Here is a 25,889-nt window from a genome sequence, read left to right on the forward strand (position 1 = left end):
AGCTCTAACCTGCCCTGCCTAGTTAATTCAGCTGGTCATTTTATGGAAAGTAACCCTTGTTTTGGAGTTAAAGGGTTCAGGTGCAGAAGAAATTAGGGAGTGATGCAAGTTGTCATTAAATGATACAGAGGAGTTGGCAGGGAAGAAACTTTCTATTTCCTCCTTCCCACTCCCCATTTCACAGTTTGCCTCCCCCTGGTCATGCTGACATAACTAGAAGTTGGGCTGTGAAATAAACCAGATCCCTGAAACTATCCAAGTAAAAATAATCCTTCAGAAGTCTACAAAGAAGTATAACTCTAGCAGAGCTCTTGGAGACCAATTTTAATGCTTATTTTATTTAAAATAAATAAGACAGAAATGATGAATTGCATTATCAGAAAAACAGTATTGTTTATTACAGTATTTAAAACATTATAAAGCAGAGCATCATCCTTTCATCAATTCATAGATTTTTTATTTTTTATTTTTAAGCCAGAAGGGACTAAGCATTATGAAGATGATTTCAAGTCCACGGACAACAAATGAATTGAATTTTGAGTGAAAAGTAAAAATTTACACTCTAAAGTTAAAGCTATAATGGCAGGATATCTAAAAATGCAATACTGAGTATTTTGAAAAGAGAAAGAAAGTGAGATCTAACCTTTATAACAAGAAAACATGCAAGACCAAGAGTAAGCTTTGAAAGATAAATTTATCCCACTTACATATAACTGCTGCTTGCTAAAGCTGTCTCTGCCTAGTTAAAAAAGATTGATGAAAAAATGCTAAATAATAGAAATGGAAAAGTATGCATTTCATACAAGTGAAGCAGCAAGCATGAGAATAAGCAGATTGCCTAATAATCAATGTATGCCTAAATGGTTGGCAGGGATATCTTTTAAAACCAGTGCTCAAAGTCATGCAAAAGAGAAGAGATGGCACAGGTCCTTCTATGCACTATGCACTATGTCACTATGGCAGTGACACTTTTGTTCCTAAATTATTTTTGTAATTTGCACTGTATTGTAATTCTGTTACTTTCACAAAATACATGTGAAAATTATGTTGTTTATCTAGAACACTTAAAGAATTGTCTGTGAAAGAAAACATGATCAGAAAAAGATCATTCTAAGTGGCCTGATTGAAACTGAAGTCTCAAAAAGGGGTTTTGGCCCTTTACCTGAATGCTACAAATTTCTGTTTTCAGTCTGCTTAGTTTCCTGGACTAGAAAGCACAGTTACAAAACACTTATTCAAGGAAATATAATTTTGATTCCTGCAGCTTAGGAGGCTTCAGCATAATTTTCTCATCTGCTTCTCTATTTCACTCACTTACTTGAACAACTTTCTCTCCTCTGCTTGAGTTGAAGTAACCTTTCATCAGCATCATTCCAACCATCTCTTTCTTTCAGCTTCATCACTACCAGATGGCATGGTGTAGTATTAACATGTTTACATTTTAGATTCTCTCCTCCCACACAGTAGGTACCTGGGACTTGTTTGGCTACAAAAAAACAGTGGTGGGAAAGTCTCCATTATTTCCTAGAGAAATTTTAGGAGAAGAATGAAAAATTCTCTGTATCTCACAAAACAAAAGAAACATATATTTACTGAACCCTTCTATATTGCATGAAATTTTATAAGCTTGCCACAGCTTTGTGTACAAGAGTAGCAGAGAAGGTCTTATCTAAAATGCAGTATAGTTATGTTTCAGATGTTTCAGATTATGACATTTCAGCCTTTTCTGGAATAGAAATATGACTTCTGAATGTTAGTGCCATTTCAAAATCATTTATTGCTGAGCTCTAATAATTTTTTTTTCCTTTAAAGTGTCATTTTATTCATTGCATATTCATTAGGGTCTTGTTCTCAGCCGTAACTTCTAAGACCTAATCTAACATGAACAAAACAATATTTAAATCAAAAAAAATTTGAACTCAGATTAGAGCACTCATATCTTCTTCAAGCTCTTTGCCTTGGTGCCAGGTAATATATTTCTCCTTCTGACATGAATACACACATGGTTTTACTAAGCTATATGTGGTAGATACCTTTGCATTATTTCTTTCCCACATCCATATTTATCAAAAATCTTTTCAAAATTCTAATATAATCCTAAATGTTGGGAAGAAAACATCAGTTAGAGGGGAAATTCGAAAGGGTCAGTCTTCAGTTTACTGGTGTTTATTTCTTCTAAATGTTGAATTTTAATACTTGTTATTTTTATCCAGCTTCCAGGCCTTTTGTGACCATTGTTTGGAGAAAGACAAGTGAACAGCAAAAGACTGGATGAAAAAGATTTACAGCAGCTTTTCCCTCGTTAGTTACATGTAATTATAGCAAAGCACTGAGTGGGTACCACTTTGCCATGCACCTGAAGCATTTTTTCCTTGACAGTGCACTGATAGTTTAGTAACACAGCCCCTACTGTGACTGACAGTTGGTTTTGGACTAAATCATATAAAATTGAATAGGAGACGGTGGCTATTGGCTAGTTCAGCCAAAGTCCATTTGGCAGAGTAGATTAACCTCCATGAAGCTCTGCATTATTGCACAGCTCCATGCGATGCTAGTGTCTGCAGCACAGGTTTACCCTTAGCTTGGCTACTAAGAGTAGCCAAAGGCAGCACTGTAGAAAAGCAGAGATTCACTGGAAAGGCTTTCTTTAGCAGCAACAAAGATTAGATGTGTGCCAAACACATCAATATGGCAGATGACCTGACAGAACTGGTAGTTAAAACAATTTAGTCTTCTCAGGAATGTTGTTCCTGGGGTAAAAGCTCAAACCTCAGCTCACTCAAAATAAAATTATTCCAGCGCATCATTTCTGTAGTTAACACCTTAGGATGGAAAAATGAGTAAATGAATACTGTTGCTTCAACACTTTTATCTACTTCATTTAGTATTTTCCAAGAGCCAGTTCAATGCCATCTGAATCTGTAAATTACAAAAATGAAAAGCATTTAAGTCTGTTGATTGGGGATAAAAGCAAATAGAATATTTCTACTGAAGAAGCCAAATATGAAGGTAATCTAAGAAATTGCATTAATGTAAGCTTTTGCCTAGAATCGCAGATGAGTCTAGTCATCAGTCATCAGGGAGAGATGAGAAAATGAACAGGAGAGTAAGAAGAGGTTGAATGGAAACATGGTATAAGTCCTGCCATCTGACCTCTGCCAGAGCCCAGTGTGGATGGGAGTACCTGTGTGAGTTTTCCAAACCAAGTTTGTGTTCTTCTCAAGGGTGCCAGGACTTCAAGATTAGGGCTTCCAGCTGATCTGCACAGACTCAAGTGAAGGAGGAGATTGTCATATACAGACATGCTTTACTTTAGACACCTAGACCAGCTGATATTCAAGGTAATTAAAAGTAGGAACCCAGGATTTAATTGCTTTCTTCCAAATTAGGCATCAAGTTTATGGAATAAGTTAGGACAGCAAAGATATCAGCCCAAGGTTGACAGATGTAACACAGATGTTATAGGAGAGCAGTGCCCTTCTGCTGCAGGCCAGGCAGGCAACAGGAGGGTATCTCCTGCCTTCAGGAAACTGATCCAAGAGCCTAATTTCTCTGTGTAACCCCCAGGAAGATGTAGGCACCTGCATCAGTTAATTCAGGGTGCTGAAGTTAGAGAACGTGATTGCAGTCCTCAGAAAATATTTACATAGACAGGTGGCCTTTTCGATTCAGTCTTGGAAATACACATCCTCTCCTCAGTGTTAGGGACCTTCCGCTCCTGCCACCAAGACAAAGATGGGATTGAGTTGTGGAATGATGGACTCCTTTTCCCTCTGCTGACTACTGTCCTTCTCCAAGAGGGAACTTTATTGGAGTGAGGCAATGGCAAAACTCTGCATGATGCTGAAGCCTGCAGCTTTAGGCTGTCTTAACCCAGGCTGCTGTATCTCACCTCTTCTGCTTGGCCTCTGTCTGAATTGCACTTAATTTAAATTCACTCAAGGTGGAGGTGATATTTGTGCAGAGAGGTGGAGAAAATCCCACCCTTGAAAAAATGCTAGGATGGTGAAAAGGGGGCATGTTTTGTATATGGCCTTTGGCAGGTTCAGATGTTTGATTAGAATGAAGCAAAATCAGGGCTTGAAGCATGGGTCTTTATCTTCCATGTGAGTGTCCTAACAGCCTATACGTTACTGGCTTCTCCAGAGTTGCCTTAGAACACTTGTTTCATCCTGATACAAAGAGGGAAATTTCTGAATTTTTGGCAGGATAGTAAAACCACCCAGCTACAGTCTCAAGGCATGCACCCTCTCTTCATGGGAGGTGAGCAATCACACGCCACGCTGTTCCCTCAGGTACTGGCCCAGCTCCACTGGCTGATAAAGAGGGATAATAGGTCTACAGCCCCACCTCCTTCCTTTGCCTTTTTGACATCCTGCTCCCCAAATCTGAGTGACAACAAAGACTACCGTAGTTCTTGGGCTGCCTAGGACACCCACAAGGCAGCCTGTCAGGTCCTGCTTGGATGCCAAGGCTCAGCTGGGGAGCAGATCCTCCACAACACAAACGGCTGTGGAGGCTCAAAAGCACTTCCTTCCTTTTCCAGCCACTGGCACCGTCACCCTGGGTGACCTGAATTACTCCAGGGTCCGAAGTTTCCTTCTTATTCTGCCATTCCTCTCCTGCATCACATGTCCCCTACTGGCCAAACCTCACCTGTTAGAGGGGCAGGAAGCAGGGTAAAATTAAAGAGTCATTGAGAAGGCTCACATAAAGCAGAGAGATAATGACTGCTCCAGCCAGCACTGGCAACCACGGCACAAACTTCCCCGCGCGGCGCTGCCAATGTAGCTCGCTCCTGACTGTGACACACCTGCTTGCTGAGAGATGTGCTGCCCGTGCCAGGGCTGCCCACCGCTCCCGAACAATGCGCACGGCCGAGGGGAGCCAAACCACCCCGTCCGCTCCACTCTTAAATGCAAAGAGCCTAATTCAGGCCTACAGCTCTCAGTCCTGATGTGGTAACACATCCCTTGCATCCTTAACACCTGTATACGTGCCATATACCAAACCAGGAAGTCACACTTTTCTGTTCATCAAATCTTCTGTGCGATATACAGAACATCACCAAGCACATTTTAAGAAAATTCAGTGCTGAAAAATTATTTTCAGTGAATCTTTTATTAATCTACAAGTGCCAAATCATATCTGCAGGGGAAAAAGAAAATTCTAAAAGAAGCCCAAACAAAAATAATAGAACAATTATTGCTTGAAAATTCTGATTGCCTATAAATTATAAGTCTATTCAGCTCTGTGACAATTTATGTTTTCATTTATGAAACCATTCTTGTTATTAACTTTCAATCTTTTTTACTGAGGGAAGTAGGAATACACCGAGCAGGCAAATCATTTTAAACCATGTCTTGAAAACCTAGGGTTATGGCACATGGGACACGTTTATTACCACTGTTTTAGAGCACATGATAAGTTTAAAATGGGGCTCTATTTCAAACAGCAGGGGTTGGTTAGGACAAGGCAACTTACCATGACCGCAGTTTCTAATGTAAAAGTGTCAATGTGCTTGGTATATTCATAATGTGTTTATTCTCATTACAGTTTTCAATTTGTCAGTGTTTTACTGGCATGCAACCACAGAGCACAGACAGCTATTGCTGGTTAACCTTGTTATTGCAGACAAGTTACAAGTCCTGACAAGAGTCTGATAACTGTGCCTACTTATTTTAAGCCATGCATGGGGAAAGGGTAGGAGGTTCAAAGTAAGTTATGCTTTCCTGTGTGAGTCCCCATATGAGCACTAAAAGTTACTGTAAATATAAAAGCAGAAGTGCTTGATTGCCATTTTGTCATTATGACATTAGACAAGAAGGTAATCAAAAGACAGAATCAAACATGAGGCTGAAGTTACAAAAGTGCAAAACCCTGAAGCCTCAATCCTCTAAAGCAAATGTATGGATTTAATCACCTGTGCAGGTCTTTGCAGGATGGAGGACTCATTCACTTGCAAATAATCTGTCCTGGAATATATATCCCAGAAGAAACACTGACCAAACAGGTAAAGAGTGGAAATTACTATTTCTTATGGAAAAAATGTGCTTTTCTCCTCCTCCTTGTTTTCCTCTTGACACATTTACTGCTTATTCATCTGCCTCAGCACCTTGTTGTATCCTGATGTAGACTTCGTAAACTTGCTGGGTCAGAATCTCTTTTCCTATTAATTTAACAAAACCAAAGAAACTTGTAAAAAAGCCTGTGATCTAGCTCTGATCTTTGACTGAGGCCACAAATCACTGCTGAAATGTAAATATGATCTTATTAGTTGACCAAATGCTTCACAGCAGTTAAATAATAAATATACAGCCGTGGAGGAAAAAAGAAAAAAAAAAAGAAGTTTAGGCAATTCCTGGGTGCAATTTCACAGATCATGGTAAATCAGATAACACTCTTACAGTTTCCCAAAAAGAGACACGTAAATAAAATCTTTTTAATATTCAGAGACACTGGCCATGTGCTGTTCTTTAAAAGTGAGGATTGTGGATGTGCAGCCCTACAATTAAGGACTCGTTTTCTATTTTCATTTTGTCATCTAAATTAAGAAGCCACCAAGGACTCCTAGGGGAAAAAAAACCCAAAAAACCAAATAAGGAATACAAATATAAGAAAAGGAAATAAAAAAAGCAAAAAAAAGCAAAAAAAAGCGAAAAGTCATCAATCACTTGCAAACATCTGCCAGTGGCCATTTGCATATAACTTCTGATTGTTGTCCTGCTGTGGAGAGAAGTGGTGCTGTCCGGTGCATACCTTTGGTTTCAACAGAACTTCCTTATCATTAAGGACTATTAGAGTTCATTAGTGTCCTACAACATGAACAACCAACTTATGGGAGATAGAGCAGAGAGAACCAGGATTCTTCTCCCAAACAGCATCTGATGCTGCTTGGAAATCCTGCTTCTTCAGTCTTGAAACCTTCTGCCTCTGGAAATCTTACACATTCTTTCAGTGAAGGCAAATTTTAACAGAAAACTAAAATTAAAAAAAAGAAAAAAAAAGAAAAAAAAGCTAAACTCAGAGATCTGTGAAGCTGCTGTAAAATCAAAATTAAGAAACCCCTTTTCTCATTCATCTTTTAATGTTCCTTCAAATTAGATGGAGAGGAGAGATAGTTACTTGCTTCACCCTCACTCTTCTCCACCCTATCATTTAACCACAGAAAAGACTGATTTATAACAACAGTAACTTTGTACTATCAGACATCTACAAGTTTTTCAGTCTGCAATTTTACCTCACATGGATAGACACTGCAGACTTAACACGCTTCAAAAAGTTAGAACCATTTAATGAACTACTACTAATGTGACTACATTTCTGAGGACATGCAGTTCTCTCAAATGTGTTTCCAAGTGAAATAATGCTTCTGAGATTTATTATAACACATATATTTTTTTTCCTGAAAATTCAGGGCTCAGCTATCTGGAAAGTTGATAGTGGTGTGTACAGACATCTCCTTGTTAGCTCTGGACTGGGCCATTTTCAAGATAGATGGCTTTAAGTAAGATTGCGCTTAAATTATTCTTAAGTATTTGAAAACCAGTTATTTTCTTCTTTGAAAACTGTTTTGATCCAAGCTTGATTTAAAGAAAAATCAAGATAAACAAAATGCAAAATGGTATTTTATCAGCATTTATTGTTTTGCAGTCCTATGAATAGGATACTCCAACTCAGAGCAGAAATATCCCACATCATTTCACAGAGCTTCAAGATGGAACACCTATTCTTATGATAATATGTTTGTTTAGAGAAACCTCCCAAGATCCTCAGTGGCAGTTTTGCCACCCTGGTAAGTATTTATAAATGAGTCACAAGCCTCTGAACAAAAGCTTTGGATTGGAAGCCTGACTGAAGCACTGATATTAGTACCCATATTCATATTTCACTTGCTGACCTTGTATCAGCTACTTTTATGGAAAAATCAAATGCTTTTCATTATTACATTCAATTTCTGTCTTATATTTCAAGCCACATCTAAATTCTACTCTTTGAGGTTAATGATGGTATGCTTCTTTATGAATCATACAGTTGTCAGCACCATGGGTCTTAGGTAAAGTTAACAAACCTGATGAGGCCAAACCATAAGGGATTTTATGTTGGGTCTGTGAGAGTGAAATGGCACATTTAAATCAATCCTGTTTATATCCAATTCACAAAAGAAACTTATTTTTATACTCTGACATACCTTGGTATCAGGAGGTGAAACATCAAGCATAATAAGGAATAAAGGGGGTCACAGACATTCCACCAAAACAAATATACTCTTGTGTATGTGAGATGCCATGCCAGGGTTAACCCCATTTTTAGCTCTGTGGCTGAGAGTCCATAGGGACTGCGGTGTCTCCACACAGCTATGCAACCTAGGTAGCCCATGTAACTCTCATTGGGCCAGTAGATTCATGTGGCAACACACTATTTTGGAAAAACATCAGACTTAAATTAAGAATTTTTGTTTGGGTTGTTTTGTTGGTTTTTTCCTAATTAAGTGCCAAGGAGCACTCAAGAATGAATGAACTTAGTGAGGTCCAGAACCAAGGGATTCCTGGCCACAATTTATGTCCAGTTGTTCACAACTTTGAAAGGCCAGGCTGAGTTTTCTTAGCCAATTTCATCTCAGGATCAAAACAGAGTTCAGACCAACAAAGTTTGCTTAAATTAAAGAAAAAAAAAAGGAATATAGTCTCAGTTGCAACCACCATATTGATCTTCATAAAGCCAAGATCATTCTATCTACACCAACCACAACTCCCCCAATGCAACTGGAGACCCAGAGATGTCAGGCTGATCACTTTGCATGTCTCTGTAAAAGAATGTTGGGGACATGAACCCCAACAGAAGTTGCAATTGGAAAATGAACCTCCTACAGAAATGCGGGGAATGTGCTGGAAGGAAAAGACCTTTCTTTCAGGCATGCAAATTAAAACCACAGCAGGTATTCTCTTGCAGGTCTCTGTACTACCTTGACCTTTTAGGTGTTGGAGTTATATACTTCCTGATCTATAGCAGAACAAAACAAAACAAGTTTAAAACAAAGAAAAGCATTTATTCATTTTTTTTCCCCCCCCCCAATGTTTTAGATTTGGAAAGATGTGACAAAGAAACCCTGAAGGTGAGGGCAAACAATACAATGGAATTCATGGCTAAATAATTAACATTCTTACTATTACAGTCACAAGGGGTGATGGACTGAGGGAAGGCTGCTCATAAAAAGGTGAGGTGTATAGGACACAATGGAAAAGGGTTTGAGAGGAGAGTAATACAAGTGATACAGAGTAGAAAAGAGAATTATTTTTCCATCAGTGTGCAACCTGCTGACATGGTTTTAAACAGCACTGCTCTTAGTTAAAATGTGTTAAAACATGGTAATTAGCCTGAATTGTAGTATAGCTCATTTTTCTAGTGCTAATAACCAGGTTTGAAGGAAGAAAAACTATGAAGACCATAAACTATGTGCAAGCCAATACGGGGATACCTCCATGTACTTGTGGAGAGACTGCCCCATTTATTGCAAAGGCATTAACTGGGACATTTCTCATGGTGTTTGAAAGGGTAATAAGATTATCCTTCGCAATATCCCAGTTAAAAAAGTGTGCAGGAACAGGCTGATTATCAGAAACAGCACAAATATTTTATTTTCCTGCCTGAAAATACTTGAAAGCAATAGGAACAAGTATCTGGTGCCAAAAAAATACAAATATTATCACTCCAGCACGGGATTCATGAGCCAGCTCTCAAATTTGAGTCCAAACATTACTGACAATTCTTTAAAAAAAGTTCAGTAACATGTTTTTAAAAAATTCAAATGTTTCTGCAATTACTGTTTTCATCCAGATCACAAAGAAGAAGTATCAGAACGTGAAGAGAAAGGTCTGGCAGTCCTGCTGAGCAAGATGAAAACACAAGAAGAGCTAGAAGACTCACAAAAACAAACAACCCCTCCCAACAGTTTTTTTGTTTTTTTTTTCTTTTTCCCATTTCTCCAAACTAGAAATTAGGAGAAGTGTTTGTATATTGAGGGCAATATCCCTACATTATTTCAAGTATTCTTATCAATGCTGATTATTTATTAGAATATTATTTCTTCATACTTGCCAGGTGTGTCCTCTTAAAGTGACTGAAATCAAAGGGACATTAAGGCAAATTCCCCTGCTTCAGCCCATTTTCTGGGACAGCTGTAAAGAGCTGTGAGAGAGAGGACAAGTCAGCCCCTGGAGGTGTCTACATCTGGGCTGCTTGCAGAGGCAAGCAAGGGTCCCAGGAGGTTGGACAAACATCTCCTCGTACAGGAAGCACAGAGATCCACATCTCAAATGTGCATGCTGCTGAGCCCTGGACTAGCTGGGGTGGACAGACAGCAGCAGCATTGTCCACAGAGAGGAGGGACAGAGGGAGATGCCTGAGCAGTTCCTGGGGTGAGATCCAAGAGGAGCAGGGACTGGGGCTCTGGAGGCAGACTCAGGCACAGGTGTCCGCAACCAGAGTGCCGGAGGGAGGGTCACCTCGCCAGCGTGGGTCCAGATGGCATTGCACATGGCTCTCCTCTTGCCGGAGCCGTGTCTACTGAGGCAGCACCTAAGGTCACGGCAAGCCTTGGCAGAGACCTTGCAGACCTCCCTCTCCCCGCACAGTTGCTTGGATTTGGAAGGCCAGTGGGTTTGCGAATGACAAGCTGCTCTCCCCAAGCTGGGGAGAGCTACCTGGTGACCTTCCAGAAGACAGTGCCTACCAGCCTTTGCCCTGGCATGAGCCACTTGCCTGCTGCAGGAAAAATAAAGAAAAAGCAAAGCAAAACACAGTGGTGCTCTTCCACCTATCCTAAAATTACAGGTGGAGGCTCAGTCATTCCTTACCTAGAAGACCACTGCAATATTATTTGGCCTGTGATAGGCACCCAGAGCAGTTGAGAATATTGGACCTGGGCTCAGAGGTAGCAGCTCTCACCAGCCAGTTACGGTGCACCAGGCACTGGTGCTTGTCAAGGGGCCTTGGATGGTAGATATGGTGCCTGATCAGCTGGTTTTCAACATTTTCTACTCTAGCCTGGAGCACTGTGTTCTTCCTCCCTGCCTTCTCCAACCCTGTGAGTGGCCATGTACTGCAGCAAGCATGCATATTGGCGGGACCTTCATGTGGGATCAAGTGTTAGGGTGGCTTTAACAAGGATACCACAGTGACTATGGGACTGGGGACAAGTCCAATGACATGGCACACAGTGTGTGCCCCAGGCATGACATTGAAACAGTCCTGGACACTGCCAGGGTACCTCTTTCATGAAGAAATGATAGGAGTCAGAGGAGATGGTCCTTTCTGGGTCACCAATAGTTAAAGATACCTTGAGATTGACATGCAGTGACAGAATAGTCAAACTTCTGCCCAGAAACATGAACTCCAGGAGTCTTGTGCCTAATATATGGGTTTTATGGACCTTTTTTACAAGTTCAAAGAGCATGAAAATATGACCTAAATATAATGAATACAGCCACAGCGATACTATAAATCACTCAAGCTGAAGCAGCAGTACTGTGCTGGACGGTGCTATGCACTTCAGTAAAGTATTAATATAATAAGAGGTCTACCAGTTTAGCTTATAAAACATTCCTCATTCTCATCCTTGAGTTTAATTTGTTGTTGAGGCACATGCCACAGGTTGAGCATTTCAGCTCATTTAAGGAGTTATGACCCAGCACCACACCATGGCTACCGTATTCCAAAAGACTGAACATCACTGTTAATCACAGCTTCCCAGCATATTCAGAGAGGGAATACCATAAAATTGTTTAGTAAACACTGCATCTGCTTTGAATAAAGATGAAAGTCCAATTTGAAATATTTGAAAGTAATTTTTAAAGAAAAAAGAAAAGTCATAAATTCTTATTACATGTTTCCACAAAATCCTTTTCTGCTGCTATTACGGTGTACCTTCCTGGGATAAATGTGTGGTTTACAGCATCTACATTACAATGTATAACTTTTAGCCCTCACTCATTTGATGCTGTAAGACATGCAGAGACTTTTTTTTTTTTCTCTTCAATCTTCCTTTGGATGTGATTTCTTAAGGCATTTCTACTTGGGGAAAGTTTAGCAGCATAGCAATTCCGGGATAACTACTCTGTGATAGCTCCCTGTGGACACTTCATTGCAATGAAAAAAAAGACTTTATTTGGGAATAATTACCATGCATTGTGACTAGTGGAATAATTATTCTAAAATAAAAACCAGCCTAATTCCAAGATAAAGTATATACACCCATGCAGGAGATTTTGTATGTTTGCTTAGGGTTTTTTACCAATGAATATGGATTCTGCACAAGAGTAGCGAGAACACTTTCTTTTTCCCCTAGAATAGCAATGTTAGTCCATTTTTACTTATAGATAAGGTTATGATATTGAATTAAATAAAACATACATCACCTGGATTCTTGTTAGTTTGAAATGCAGTTTTTCTCAGTCTACAGTATTTGTATTGGCAGCCAAAACCAGGCTGATGTGCCTTTCCTTGACAAGGATTTTCCATTCCTTAGTATCAGGAGGGCTTGTCCTCCCCAGCATATTCTTTAGATAGGAAATCTGTAGCTGGAAGCCAAAGTGTTACAAATTTTATTTTGTGGGATCATGCTGGAAATTATCTTGTTTTTTCTCTAGCAAAAAGAACAATTGCCTCTGACCCATAAATCCAGAAGAATCCTATTGTGACTGGCAAACTCTTTATCTAACAGAGTTTTGTCTCTCTTTTCTCCCTAAATGCAACTGGCTATTTATTTTAAGCAATTAGGTAATAGACAAAGATTTGAGAAGGCCTTGATGCTTTGCCTGTTAAGCAAAGCTGAAATATCTCTCCACCTGGCTGAGACACCGGCCAACCACAGGCATCTCTCCTGGTCTTGTAGCACTGATCTTTCTCCAAGTTCACTCAGGCATTTCCTACCTCCTGCATTTATGACCTCTCCTGCCTTTGTATTTTAACTGGTTCTGCTTTCAGGCTGTGGGTGGAGAGAAATGCGTAAAACCACCTGCCCATGATGATGTGTTTCCATTCAGCTTCAGGAAAAAAGGTTTATTCAATAATTAATTTTTTTTTTTGTCTTTGGATGTGCCTAAGCACTTCTAGCAGACCATAAGACATGCAAACAAATCCATCTTGCTGGCCCGCCTTTCCCTTTCAAATCCATGTAATTCTGTAATTTTGGTGGAAGGTGATCTTCAGGGCTCTTAGTCCTTTCATAATATGGCCTTTCATTTCCCTTCTTATCTTTTAGAATTTTTAAGAAGGGCTGTTTCAGATACAGAATGTATTCATTATATTAATAGTTTTAATGCACAAGCCAATGGAGGTATTTAAAGCATTACATCAACCATAAGGAGTTAAATTCAACTGTCTTCAATATGAATCAGCTTTATGTGCAGATGAATTGCCAGGCAAAGAGCAAACTGCAAATGTTGCTCCTGATTCTGTGTACACCAGCATTTTTGGTAATTTTTAAACATTCTATATTATCTTTTAAACAACAGATGGTGTTAATAAAATTATAAACCACACCCCATAAAATACCAAACAGCAATAGCATTTTATGGAAATAATACAAGGTATAATATTTCTGCATTCATGAAAAGCTGAGCCTGAAAAACGTTCAGGTTGCAAAAGATAAGACCCAAAATACTCCTTTTCATTTCTTGTTAATGCAGCTTCAGCATTTTAATTAGTATCAATTACTGCGAATGGAGTTTTTGATGTGTTTTAACTTGTTCAAAAGTTTCAAAAAAGAAAGTTTTTATTTGTTTGGTATTAGTCTCACTGCAAGTTCAGATGTGCAATGTAAAAAAAAAAGGATTTACTTTAAGAACTGGAGTTTGTTTTTAATCACTTAAACTGAAAGAGATGGATGACATGTTAAGTTTTCTGTGAGCTCTGAGTATTAAATTACTTAATAAAAGAAAAGTAAAATTTGGCAATGCTGGATAAGTAATCAGAAAATAATGAAAACACTCTTAAATAGGTGTCAAGTCAAAGCTCTGTCTAAAGGGCCAATTCATATTCCAGGAAGTCTCACATTAACTTTGATCGAAGCAAGAGCTTTTGGTACTTCCACAGATGGAAAAAAATACAGGTTAGTTAATGTAGAGATCTTTATTCTATTGACATTTTTCAACAGTTTATAAACTAGATGGGAATACACTGGCTTTCTCCTTCAGACTAAACTTGCAGTCTGAATATCAGTCCAGAACACTACAGTAGTTTCTCAGCTACAATATAGATATGGAGACATATGGACAAAACAAGTGTCTTCTATACACACAGGAGAATGCCACCAAGCCTGTCATCACTTGGGTCATTCAGCACTTCCTCTGTCTATTTTGAGTCCAGCCTGCTGCCGTATCACACTATGCTGAAGGGAGAATCTGTTTCTTCTCTCCTCCATCTATCTTTCTGATATTCACAAGGCAGTTCAATTTCCCCCAGAAGCCCAGCAGTCATGGCAGATCAGCTACTGATCTTAAAGAAATGAAAGCAGAGAGTGTTTGTTAGAGAGCTGGGCAAGGAGTCTGGTAGTGAGGATGTGAGTGTAGCTAGACTGCAGCACAACGAAGTGTGAACCCAGTCAGACTCTGCACTTAATTATGGAAAGTAGTGATTATGCAGGATGAAAGTCTCGTCTCAGCCAACTGCTGCCAGGTCTACCTGTCTTAAGGTGTTCCAGCAAGGTGTGTGGCTGGATCCTGATAGCTCCACCCTCCTTTTGCAGTCTCTTGTGGCATGTGTGCATCTTCATTTTATAGTCTTCAGGGCTAGTCCTCTGAGTGCAGTTTGTATGAGTCAAGAGACTCACGCTGGCATTACTGAGATCAGAATCTAGCCATTTGTATGTCTGAGCACATATTCTCCTTGAAACAAGTTTGTGGTAGTGTATTCAGGAATGTTTCGCACTCAGGTTCAGATCTGGTTCCAGCTGGAGTTCCCTTGTAATGTTCCAAATCTCATTAAGTTAATGAGAGGTTTTTTTTCCAGCAATTCCAATGGGATTCCCTGTCTCTGTGCCCACATCCTCAGCTCAGCCGTGCACTCGGGAAGCCAGGGTGAGTGTTGGGAGCAAGAGGTCACACTCCATCCTGGCTGCTCCCTTTGCAGCAGGACACTGAGCAGGGAGGTAAGACAGATGAGTAGCAACTCCCTCATGCCTTACCTGACTCCCTCATGCCTTGCCTTCCCCCACTCCCCAGGTTTTTCTGTTTATTAGTATGGTCAGAGACTTGAGTTTAGGAATAGAGGGGTAGGACTTTTGCACAAACAGAAATAAAACCAAACATGAATTCTGTGGGGAGTGCACACTGACATGACAGTGATGGGCAACGGTGTGACCCCCCCACCTACAGGTCAAGTTCAATCATTTAACACATGCTTTTTTCCTTTCCAAATATATTATCAAATTGCCCTGCCACACCTGGCTGCCTTGTTGACCATCCCAAAATTAAAGAGACCACAGATAGCAGAGCTTGCCCTCAGATGAACTGGGATGGCTGGAAACCTTGCACAGCAGGTGACAAAGCTGACATTTTCATGGAAAGAAGACTGTAGTAATCAGGACAGTCAAACCAGTACCTTTAATGAGAACTAGATTCACCCACACAAACAAGTTGAATGGACTCAGAGATAGGTATCTTCTCGTATCCAAATCATATACTTCCTATTAGCACTACAATTATTATACAGACTCGCTAAGAGAAGACAATCTTCCTAAATATTTATTTAGTGTTGATAGAATTGCTTACAAAACCTCTCTCTCATTCTGAGAATCCCTTACAAGACTCCCTTGTTCCCAAGTTCATTATTGCTACTTATATTATTACTGTAAATCTTTCTAATGCCTCAAATGCTTGGCTCAGAAGAACATTTTTATTATGAGGGTGGGGCAATGCAAAACTTTTCCTCTCCTAATTCATTGCTAAATTGTATTTGCAAGTTCAAATGCCAGAGTGATGAAATCACAATATTATTCATTGGATTTTGTTTGATTATTTGGTAGTGTTGTAGGGAACGTATCTATAAAACAACATGAAAAGCAAAGCAACAGAGCTGTAGGGGTTTTCCGGAATTTCTCTTCCGCACACATCAATTTTACTGGATGACTGTCCTGAAAGATTTATGCTTTGTGTTTTGAGGGCCAGGTTTTAAATGGCTTCACAGAATAAAAATATTAAAATTTAAATGCAACTTTAAAAATGTGTGTTGGACCTTTGGGCCTTCCGAAGAGGTCAAGTTCAAGACACTTATAAAAAGACCATTCCCAGAGAGACTGCATGGGAAAGCCTATTAACATTACTGCTTTCCCTTTATTTCCCCTTTGATCATAAAATAAGGTTATGGGTGGCAAAAGCTGTAATGGTGGGAAGATCCCAAATAGGATAGTGTGATTTAATCTACTGAATATAAAAAACCCCAAATTACCAACAACAATATGGTGGGTTACCAAACAAGGGTATGACTACAAAATACCTTACTAAGAAGAAACAAAAACAATAACAACAACAAAAATGGGGGGGGAAAAAGTCCTGTGCAACTTCACAGTAGGAACAATGTTTGCTTGTTTAATTTTTTTCTTTTTAAAGGAAAAGAGACAATTTTCATTCTACTTCTTCTTTAATTAAGCCTTATTTTGTCCATATGACAAAAAACATAACTACTATTTAAAGTGTTCCTAAATATTGACTAAAAATAAACAAGCTCTGCATCTGGCTTAGAAAATACTAAAGGAAAACTATCTGTTTAGGGTAGGAACATGACTTGAAATCTCTGTATTCCACACAGGGGATATCAAAGCCCTCTTCTTCCTACTTCTGCAGGTACTAATAGTCACAGTGAGTGATATTGGGGAAGACAGGGAGAATCCACAAGATTCTACAAGAGCAGTTCTGAGCTCACTTTCATCCAAACAAACTGGCTTTGGACTATTACATATATTTTATATTAAAAGCTGGAGGCTTTTTCTCAATTTTGCTGTATGAGGTAAAATGTAGAAAATATATCCTATTATAAGAATTTATAAATTCTTCACTTGCTGCTAAGGCCATTTTTTACTATGTGGGTATCAAAAGGTCCCTAGTGCAAAATAGACTTAAGCTCATTGATTTTAAATAGCCCCATCTAAAGAAAAGCAAAATTTGCCTCTGAACACCTCTAGCAGAAAACTCTGCTACTGTCATGAATATCTTAAATGTAATCTTTTTTCTTTTAATTAACATTCTAAAGAGAAGAGGAAGTTGGAAATCCAGATAAATCTGTTATGAGTCAATTAAGAAGCTGGGATTAGCATATGCAATCAAGATGGGTGCAGCAAGATTTCATGGAAGAGTTCATGAGGAAGCAACCAGGATGTATCATTTGCATGGGCAGCCTCCTTGGTTTGTGTTCTGCTCAACCTCAGTATTGTTGACTTGACTCATTGCATGAATATTGCCAAGCAGTAGCAAACCACGATCTCATTTTCCTGCTTGCACAGATGCAACTTACCTTGACATGAAGTTTTAAAAGAGACAAATCATGTGAACCATGACCAACCATAGTGGTACTTTTCTTCTTTCTGTAGCTGCTCTTTTCAATAAAATCTCTTCCTAAACCTCAGTTTGAATATCATCAGCAGGTATTTTAGACTGTCCTACCCTTTCCTTGATCTGATAAATGATATTGAATACCACCTGGGACTAAAGTGGGATACTTCACATGAAAGCCACCTGGGCAATGGAAGCCTTTAACAGGGTGTGATTGATTAGCAGACCATATAAAAGGAATTGATGAACTCTCACAGTTACTATCAGTCAAGCATTTATATTCTAAAGCCAACATCCAATCTACAAGAGAATGCAGCACATCTTTTTGTTTTGTTTTCTCTTCTTTTTTTTCCCCTTTTTTTTTTTTTTTTCCTAAGAAAGAAAACATATAAATAACATTTATGGTGCAGAGCTTGAAAACCTTTTAAATAATTTTTAGCTAATTATTCTAGAATTTTGTGATCGTGGAATATATATCTATCCATGGTTTACCTTTCTTCAAATAAACTGAAAGCATGAATATCCTGGGACCAAAACCAAATGTTTTCCTAGCTTCACCTTTCAAAGAAAGAAGATTTCAAGCCTTTTAAAATGTGATACTCAACAGTAATAAAAAAATTAAATATATATGTGTGATCTCAATTGTTTTGAAAAAAGCTGTCCATAACACTGCAGAACAATACAAATTTAGCACAGCTGCTGAAAGACAGTCACTACTGAACTCATTTTTAACATATGGTGTGATTTTTGCTTAGATCTACAGATTGAGGGAGTTTGATGAAAACGAAACAATCGTTCATAAATCTCAAGCCTCGGTTACCATGGTTCATAAGAAGCCATACACCTAATGCCAGTTAAGAAAACTGTTTAGCAATGACTAAAACAAGATTATAGAACATGAAATAAGAAAAACTGAATTTCAGCCACCTGAAGCAGTGTTAGAAGATCATGTCTCCTTTTGCTGATTTCACATTCAGTAGTTATGATAGGCTTTGCACAACACTGCGTTCCCTCGTATCAACCATGACTTATGTTGATGTAATACAAGAATCCCTTCAGATTCAAAAAAGAAAACTATACTGCATCACAAATGTAGCTTTCTAATTTTAAGTTTCTGAAAAAAAATACAATACTAAGGGATTTTTAAAAATGCTGCACAAGAAAGATGGCAGGGGCCTGACAGTACGGTGAAGACTACCACTATAAGCATGGCAAACATATGCCTTTATTCTAGGACAGAAACTTCAAAGTATTAAAAGAAACACATCTACTGGATCTTCTTTAGTCTTACTGAATCATCATAGTCAATCTAAAAAAGAAAAAAGTAAGGAACACTGCTATTCAGAAATGCTCTACATGGACTACATTTTTAGAGGGTGTAAATATATTAGAATATATCAATGTATATGAACAAATTAGGGTAAAAAGGTGTGTTCCAGAGGCTTCTGAATGTGTGCACACTATTAAAATCTGTCTGAGATCTGTTTGGCGAAAGCAACAATTATATTTCTTATTAAAGAATATGCAATTACAGCCCTCTTAGCACTTCCTGCTTCCTTCAACAATGAAGACCTGTCTGCACTGCAGATTATAAAGTCCTCCACTGTTTCACTGGGTCACCAGACAAAACAGGCCAATCCACTTTCACGGCAATTTATTCCATATTTTCTCTTTTGGGTCAACTTCTTTTATAATAAAACTGGGCCTAGCTGGAGATTTACAGGACTGTCACCACAGGAGAGTTAGCCCCTGTAAAATGGCATAGAATACTGTTTAAATTTAAACACCAAAAACTTTTGTCAAGTCCCTAGTGTATTTGATCTCATACCTACTATCTTTGAATTCTTCATCAGACACTGAAAAGTATGATCTTCAGACTTCTCACGCTTCCACAAAAGTTACCACGGCCATAGAACTGGTGCAAATGCTTTATATACTAAACTATTATTTTAGTTCACGGTATTTGTCTGTCATCAGAAAAACCAGAAAGTCTACAGTTCAGATTTCTCAGGATCATAAATGGTTTGATTAAACTGCAGATGTTAATTAAGACCCAAATCTGTATCTTCATGTATAGCCAGAATAACCAGCTTGTTAGCTAGGGAAAGCCCAAGATATTTAGAATATTCCATATTGTAGGATGTAGATCACAAGTGGAAGGGTTCCAGGACAGCTTTGTAACCTACTCTTCACTTGTATCAAGCAGGTTTGGGGAAGGAAACACAGATGGGGCAGACTGTCTGAACTGTGCCCATACATCCTGTATGTAGCTAAAGCAGACAGCAGGAAATCCATGCAATGGACTACTGTCAAGTAGCTACCATTTTTTGGAGGAGTATACTTTTCCTTGATTTTAGAAATTTTCAAACAGGCAAAATGAAATTATTTTTACAGAAGAAATAAGCATCTTTAAATATTATTATATTTTTCCTAGAAAAGGCCAAAATTTTACTGTGTATTTCCATTTTAATTTAGATAAATTCCATAAAAATATAATTCTAACCTTGCATCCCACAGGACTCAAAACAAATATCAGTGTCTAGCCATGTTAGCCATTAGAGCTTCTAATGGGAAACACTTACAGTGAGAATTTTCATTATAAGTAATATGCAATCCAACAGTTTCCTGCGCTGTCCTTTGTGATGCAAAATAAAAATGGACCAGAAACTGTACCGAGAGAACAGTTCCCAGCAGATACCAAGAATTGCTGTTAATATAAAATAAACTGTTATGAATAATTAGATACTGATTTATATAGTTTATGGCCTAGTCCTATAAAGGATCCCGGTGCTCCAACACTGACATTTTTGTCCCGTGGTTCCCTACCAGGGAACCAGTTCTGAAAGCATGACTTTCCTGTGGCATACCAGGAGAGACACCTGGGTGGCCTGGAAAAGAGCCAGAGCAGCGTGTCTTGACCTCAACATAAGACAACTGGAGTTAACCAGGGGAAAATGAGGCTTGTCCCAAATCTACAGTCCCGCCTCCTTCTAAAGCCGAGGCTCGACCTGAGGGTTGCCTCTAAAGACAGGGCTCTAGCCAGGGCTGTCTGAGAGATGCCTCCATCCACTCAATATCTACACCCTCGTTCTTTTTATGAAAATAGGTTCCTGTGATCTTTCCTTCAAAACTTATGTTTTATTAAAACATAGCTGGAGGAGAAGCTGGCTTCCCATCTCCCTCTATATAACAACTCTGTGATTAGAGCACTAATGCAATCATGGGATTCATCTCTGCTGCCCTGAAAGGCCCCAATTTACAACTCCTCTCACCCCAGGGAGGACTCTGACCACCAGGCTGATGGTTATTTTTGAAGAGGCAGTCTCGACCCTTCTGCTGAAACAGTGCCCTTGAGCACAAACGAATTCAAGATTCCTTAGATCATAATCTTATGTTTAGTTTATTCCCAGGGTGGGGGCACAGACTGAGTTTTCTCGGGATTATTTTTGTCTTCACTATGTTAAATTGTTGTGACATACAACATGGCCCTAAAAAAAATTAAAAACAAAAACAAAAATAAGAGTAAAAATAAAAATAGTCCTGGGAATAAGTCCCATTATTACCACAGTGACCCTTCTGCATTTTGTCAAGAATGCAGTCGTGTTGGAGTCTGGGCACACTCCAGGAGTAACCAGGAGGCCAAGATGACCAAAACACTTGAGCAGAAAAATATTGCATGTTTTGAGTACTTGAGCTGGCATGAACAGTCCTGAATGGCCACTTAGGAGTCCCAGGTGGAAAATGAACTAACTCTAAGGCAAACCTAGTGTTTTGAGGTTCAGGCAACTTCTAAGAAGAGGTTTTGTGAATCACAGCTGGTTTAAATTCCACCTGATTCCCACATTTCAACCCATCCAGATCCTCTTATTGACCGAAACACAAGTATTGACAGAGACAACGTTGTGCTTACCAAAATATCTTTTTATTTAGGAAAAAAACCCAGCAGCAGTTACTGAAGATCATTAACATTGAAAGCATTGAGTGGTTACCTTCACAGCATAATGCCTGTCATAGCTCATCTGACAGACTGATTATTCAAAGTCTGGTGCATCTATGGTGGGGAATCATATTGCAAGGCTTAGGGCTTGACACTAAAACTGCCCTGTCTGTCCACAGGAAGAATTATGCTAAATCCCTTTTTTTGCTTCGCAATATTCCTGAGGTGAAAATAGAATTTTGAAGAAGTAAAATGTTTATTTTGACATTGTGACTGATGTCTCCTATTCTGTGACAAGAAACATTAACAAAAGGCCTCACTAACTAGATGCTGTAAACTCCAGACCAAAGGTGTGTTTCTCTGAAACTTCCTTATTCTGGGCACATTCTGTTTAGGCCCTTACAAAATTTCAACATTTCTAGAAACCAAGTGTACTCTTGTCTCTAAACAGCACAGCAGTGAGGTGCTTATACTATCAGCTATAACAGGAAAAGCTTTTTCACTGGCCTTACCAAGAATACAAGAAAAAAAGCTAAATTTCTTCCTCTGGTTTCCTCTGGGTTTGTAAACCTATTTACTAAGATCTAGTGGCACACCTTGTAACTCCTAGTTAGGTATTCAAAATTGCAACATGACTACAAGTTAAATATAATTTGTGAAATATATGCCATATTTGATAAAAAATGCATGTAGTCAGAATCATATGATGACTTAATTTGCATAGATGTAAAACCGGAATTTATTATACACAACCTATATTCATAAAAGTAGACAGTCACCTGGTTTCTCTTCCCTGGTTTAATCTGGCCGTCCCTCACTAGAGGCAACAGAGTTTTTAAAAGCAGCCAAGACAAACCAGACACCAAGTGGAAGGAAAAAAGAACAAACAATGTGAAGGAAAAGTGGTTCACACAAATATTAATATATCTCTTTCAACCCTTTAAAAAAATGATACTTTTAGACTGATGGAAGAAGGAGATGGAAGCCAGGCAAAACAGAAGTGAGTTTGACATCACTGATGCACCTGCAAAAAGTTGATCTTCTTTTCCAAAATGCAAAGTTTTATGAGGAAATCTACAGGATGCACTTTACTTTTTTAGGTAATCCAGAAGTCTCCTGTAACAGAGATGTGGAGCAGAAAGTAGTTACCATCTAGGAGAGAGGCCGAATGGACAGAGGTACTGTACAGCAAAAGGGCCTGGAAACGTGGGCCTTCACTGTATGATTGGAGAGACCTTAAGCCAGTCTGGAGACAGACAGATGAATACATTACTATTGACATTATGCCCACCTCAGTAAGCAAATTTTCAGAACAGACATTCAAGTAGCAAGATGATATAGGCCTGAGCTCAAGAGATTGGTGTCTCACCAACAAAGAGTAGAATAACCAAGAGACTGCAGAAATGCACTGAAGATAGATACATTCAGAAAAAGACATCTGACTGTCTTCCACTGAGCTACTAGCAAGATGAAACATCAGAAAAGGTTGTGGCACAGTTGATAATGGCCACTTGCATTTAAAATATGCACAGAAGGCTACTTCAGCATGGTTGTATCTGTTGACTAACATTTTCATCTAAAAGAGATAACATTTATAACTGGTTCAAACACAGTTACTGAAGCCCAGTCTTAACATTTCATCAAGCTGCTGAGACATCCACGTGTGGACCATGACCAATATGCAGGTTTCTTTGCTATGTTCCACAAATAATAATATATAAATAGTTTTCAAAATGTAGGCTGGAGTTCTTGTATGTTAAGATGGAAAAAAAGACCCAAATGTTATTTTCAGTTTCTGATGTGCTCAGCTTAAGCAAACCGTGATGAAAGCAAGCAATCATAAAGAATGCTAGGTGGCATGTAGTGGTTTTCACTGATAGAGCATTATCCACACACTAAAAGCTGGAAATAAACCATACTTGATTATGTACATATTACTTGAGAATGACATAAGTATCTGAGCACTGCTGAGAGTTTTAAGCAGAATATGGCCTTCTCTGTCAACCATGGGTCAGCGTAACTCTCAAGTAGGCACATGTTCCTGCAGCGTTCCTTCTTGATAATGAACATTTCATTTCAAGCCCCAGGTAATATCAGATACAGAAAAAAAACCCCCACATAAGTATGTATTTGGTTCCTGGATCCATGTGGATGCTTTTAACCCCACTCTACTCCTCGCTGAACTTCACTTTCCACCCCTCTGTACTCATGTCTAAACATAAAGGTATTTACATGTCTGAAAGGAACTGGAAAGCAACTGTGATATTTCCCAGAGGATTTTAAAGCTCTTCTCACACAAAAGCAACACATCATTATGTCACAGTAGCACTTCAAAAAGGGGCACCTCAGGAAGGGCCTCTGACATGGTTATGATTAGCAGATTTATCACTTTCACTACTTCACTTGTAAAAGAAAGACTGGAACAGAAATATTTTCAGTTAGTATTATCCTTCCCTGGAATCAGTTATGTCTGTAGGCCTTATAGAACTTGCTATCAATAAGACGGTCTTTGGATAAATGTACTTTTATGCAGTGTTGGAAGTACCTAAAAATGAGGGGCCTTTGAAATCATGTGTGTATCTGTTGTTCCTTGGCAGGTTCTAAATCCACAAATTCATGAGTGGCTTATTGTGATTCATATGCCACTTTCATTTTTGGCAGGTAATGCTAATGGTATTGGAGAATGACTATTTGAATGAGATCTGCACCCACTTCCCTCAAATCAGGACTCTAAAAATGCTCAGAAAGGAGCTGTCAGCATAAATAAAAAAAAAATAAATTAAAAAAGAAGGCAAACACTTGTTCTGTATAGGATTTCAACAGCACAATTCTAGGCATCAGAGATGAGCAGGATTAACAGGACTTTCTATAGTTCCTGTAGAAGGCTGGGCAAGCAAACATCTAGGGTGGGACACTGAGGAAGAGGAAATATATATGTGTCAGTAACAGGAAAGTTATATTGTACACCTGGTTTTTAGGCATGCCACCTGTGCTCAGTCATACCATATAGCTTTGATGACATGCCACAGCTAAAGGGCAGGCAATGTATGTCTTGCTTCAGTGACATGAATGACACAACTTGGGTAAAACTCACTGCTTAATGATATAACTCTCAAACACAGTATATGACTGTACCGTATGTTTTTCAGTGCTTAGACACATACTAGGTATTTTGATACTGAAAGCACTGAAGGAGTGTTATGGTGAAAACCAGTGCACTATAGGTAAGCAAGAGCACCTTATCTATACTAATGCTGGACTTCCCATCATATTTTGTTGGTTTGTAACAATACCATAACATTCAGCTAATATTGTTTACAGTAGCCTAATAACAAGCAATTCTACTCCCATTACTGCTCACAGTCTGATATTAAATATTTGTTCCCAAAGTAAACTGCCTGATGTAGTTGAAAAGTATTACCACACTAATTTTTTTTTAAAGCTGGATAAACCTTATCTTTTAAAAACAAAATGTGACCTTAAAAAAGAGTGTGTGTATTTTGACTAATATACAAAGTTGATGAAAAGTAACATCTATGTTACATATCTATTTTAAGGAAGGATTTTCCATAGTGCACTTGAGGATCTTTAAGAGGGAGCTTGGTCTAAATTCAGTTCCAGTTCTGGATCTGGTCTTAAATCCATGTGTAGCCTCAGGCAAATGTGTTAATTTTCGTGTTTCAGTTTCCCTGCCTTTAAAGTGGGGATAACGTGACTAACCCAAATAGCTTAGCTGCAATTTGTACCAATGAGTAACTTGATTATTAGATTTCTGAGACATGAAACATGATTATTATTAGGGCTTACTGACCAGCCAGTCAGAAATGTGACAGAAATAAAGGATATTGTCTTTGACAATAGAGAAGGATGTAGGTTAGTCAGTCAGTCAGAACAGCTCTGCAAAGAGGCAACTCTAGGGAGTGGAGAGTTGGACCTATAAAAGTAAGAATGTCCCCTTTGTACTGATTTCCTATTTATTACCCCATGGTATCCAAAGACCATAAAAACCTAAGTCCTCTCTGAGAAATGAATAGGTCCAAAGCACTACAAAAAATCAGCTGCAGGCAAATAAATTTTTATCTGTGTAACTGAGCTCAATGTTATTTTCTAGTGGAAATGTCAGAATTGATTAAAGACCTAGCATTTCTATTTAAAATGAGAGAGTAGGGGATGATACATTTTAAATGGGGAAAAAGTCAGAGGACTGATAACATGGAGATAAAGGGGTGAATTAATTTCTGGTGTTGTTGCAGTAATTTGGTGCTCAACATATTGAGTCCAAATTTGCACCACTGTACCTAGTATAAATAGTAGCGCCTTTTAATAACTGTGACAAAAATACTCTCCCCACTGGCAAGGTCAGTATTATTAATTGCTATTCCAATTATTAACCTTTGGGCTTGTGT

The 25,889-nt window shown here is 38.7% G+C and overlaps 1 long non-coding RNA gene across 3 annotated transcripts in view; it reads left to right on the top strand.

Annotated features, from left to right (window-relative positions):
* Positions 1–12,421, top strand: part of LOC111945425 (uncharacterized) — a 20,198-nt gene extending 7,777 nt beyond the window's left edge. For 2 of the 3 annotated variants that reach the window (XR_015276784.1, XR_015276789.1), the window contains 5 exons: positions 3,225–3,341; positions 5,932–6,013; positions 7,418–7,507; positions 7,654–7,795; positions 9,838–12,421. This is a non-coding gene — a long non-coding RNA (uncharacterized LOC111945425). The remainder of the gene's footprint in view (positions 1–3,224; positions 3,342–5,931; positions 6,014–7,417; positions 7,508–7,653; positions 7,796–9,837) is intronic. The other variant, XR_015276793.1, reaches the window with a different exon arrangement.
* Positions 12,422–25,889: the final 13,468 nt, after the last annotated feature.

Source organism: Cyanistes caeruleus, chromosome 1 (genome assembly GCF_971803275.1).
Source record: "Cyanistes caeruleus chromosome 1, bCyaCae1.hap1.1, whole genome shotgun sequence".
Taxonomy (NCBI): domain Eukaryota; kingdom Metazoa; phylum Chordata; class Aves; order Passeriformes; family Paridae; genus Cyanistes; species Cyanistes caeruleus.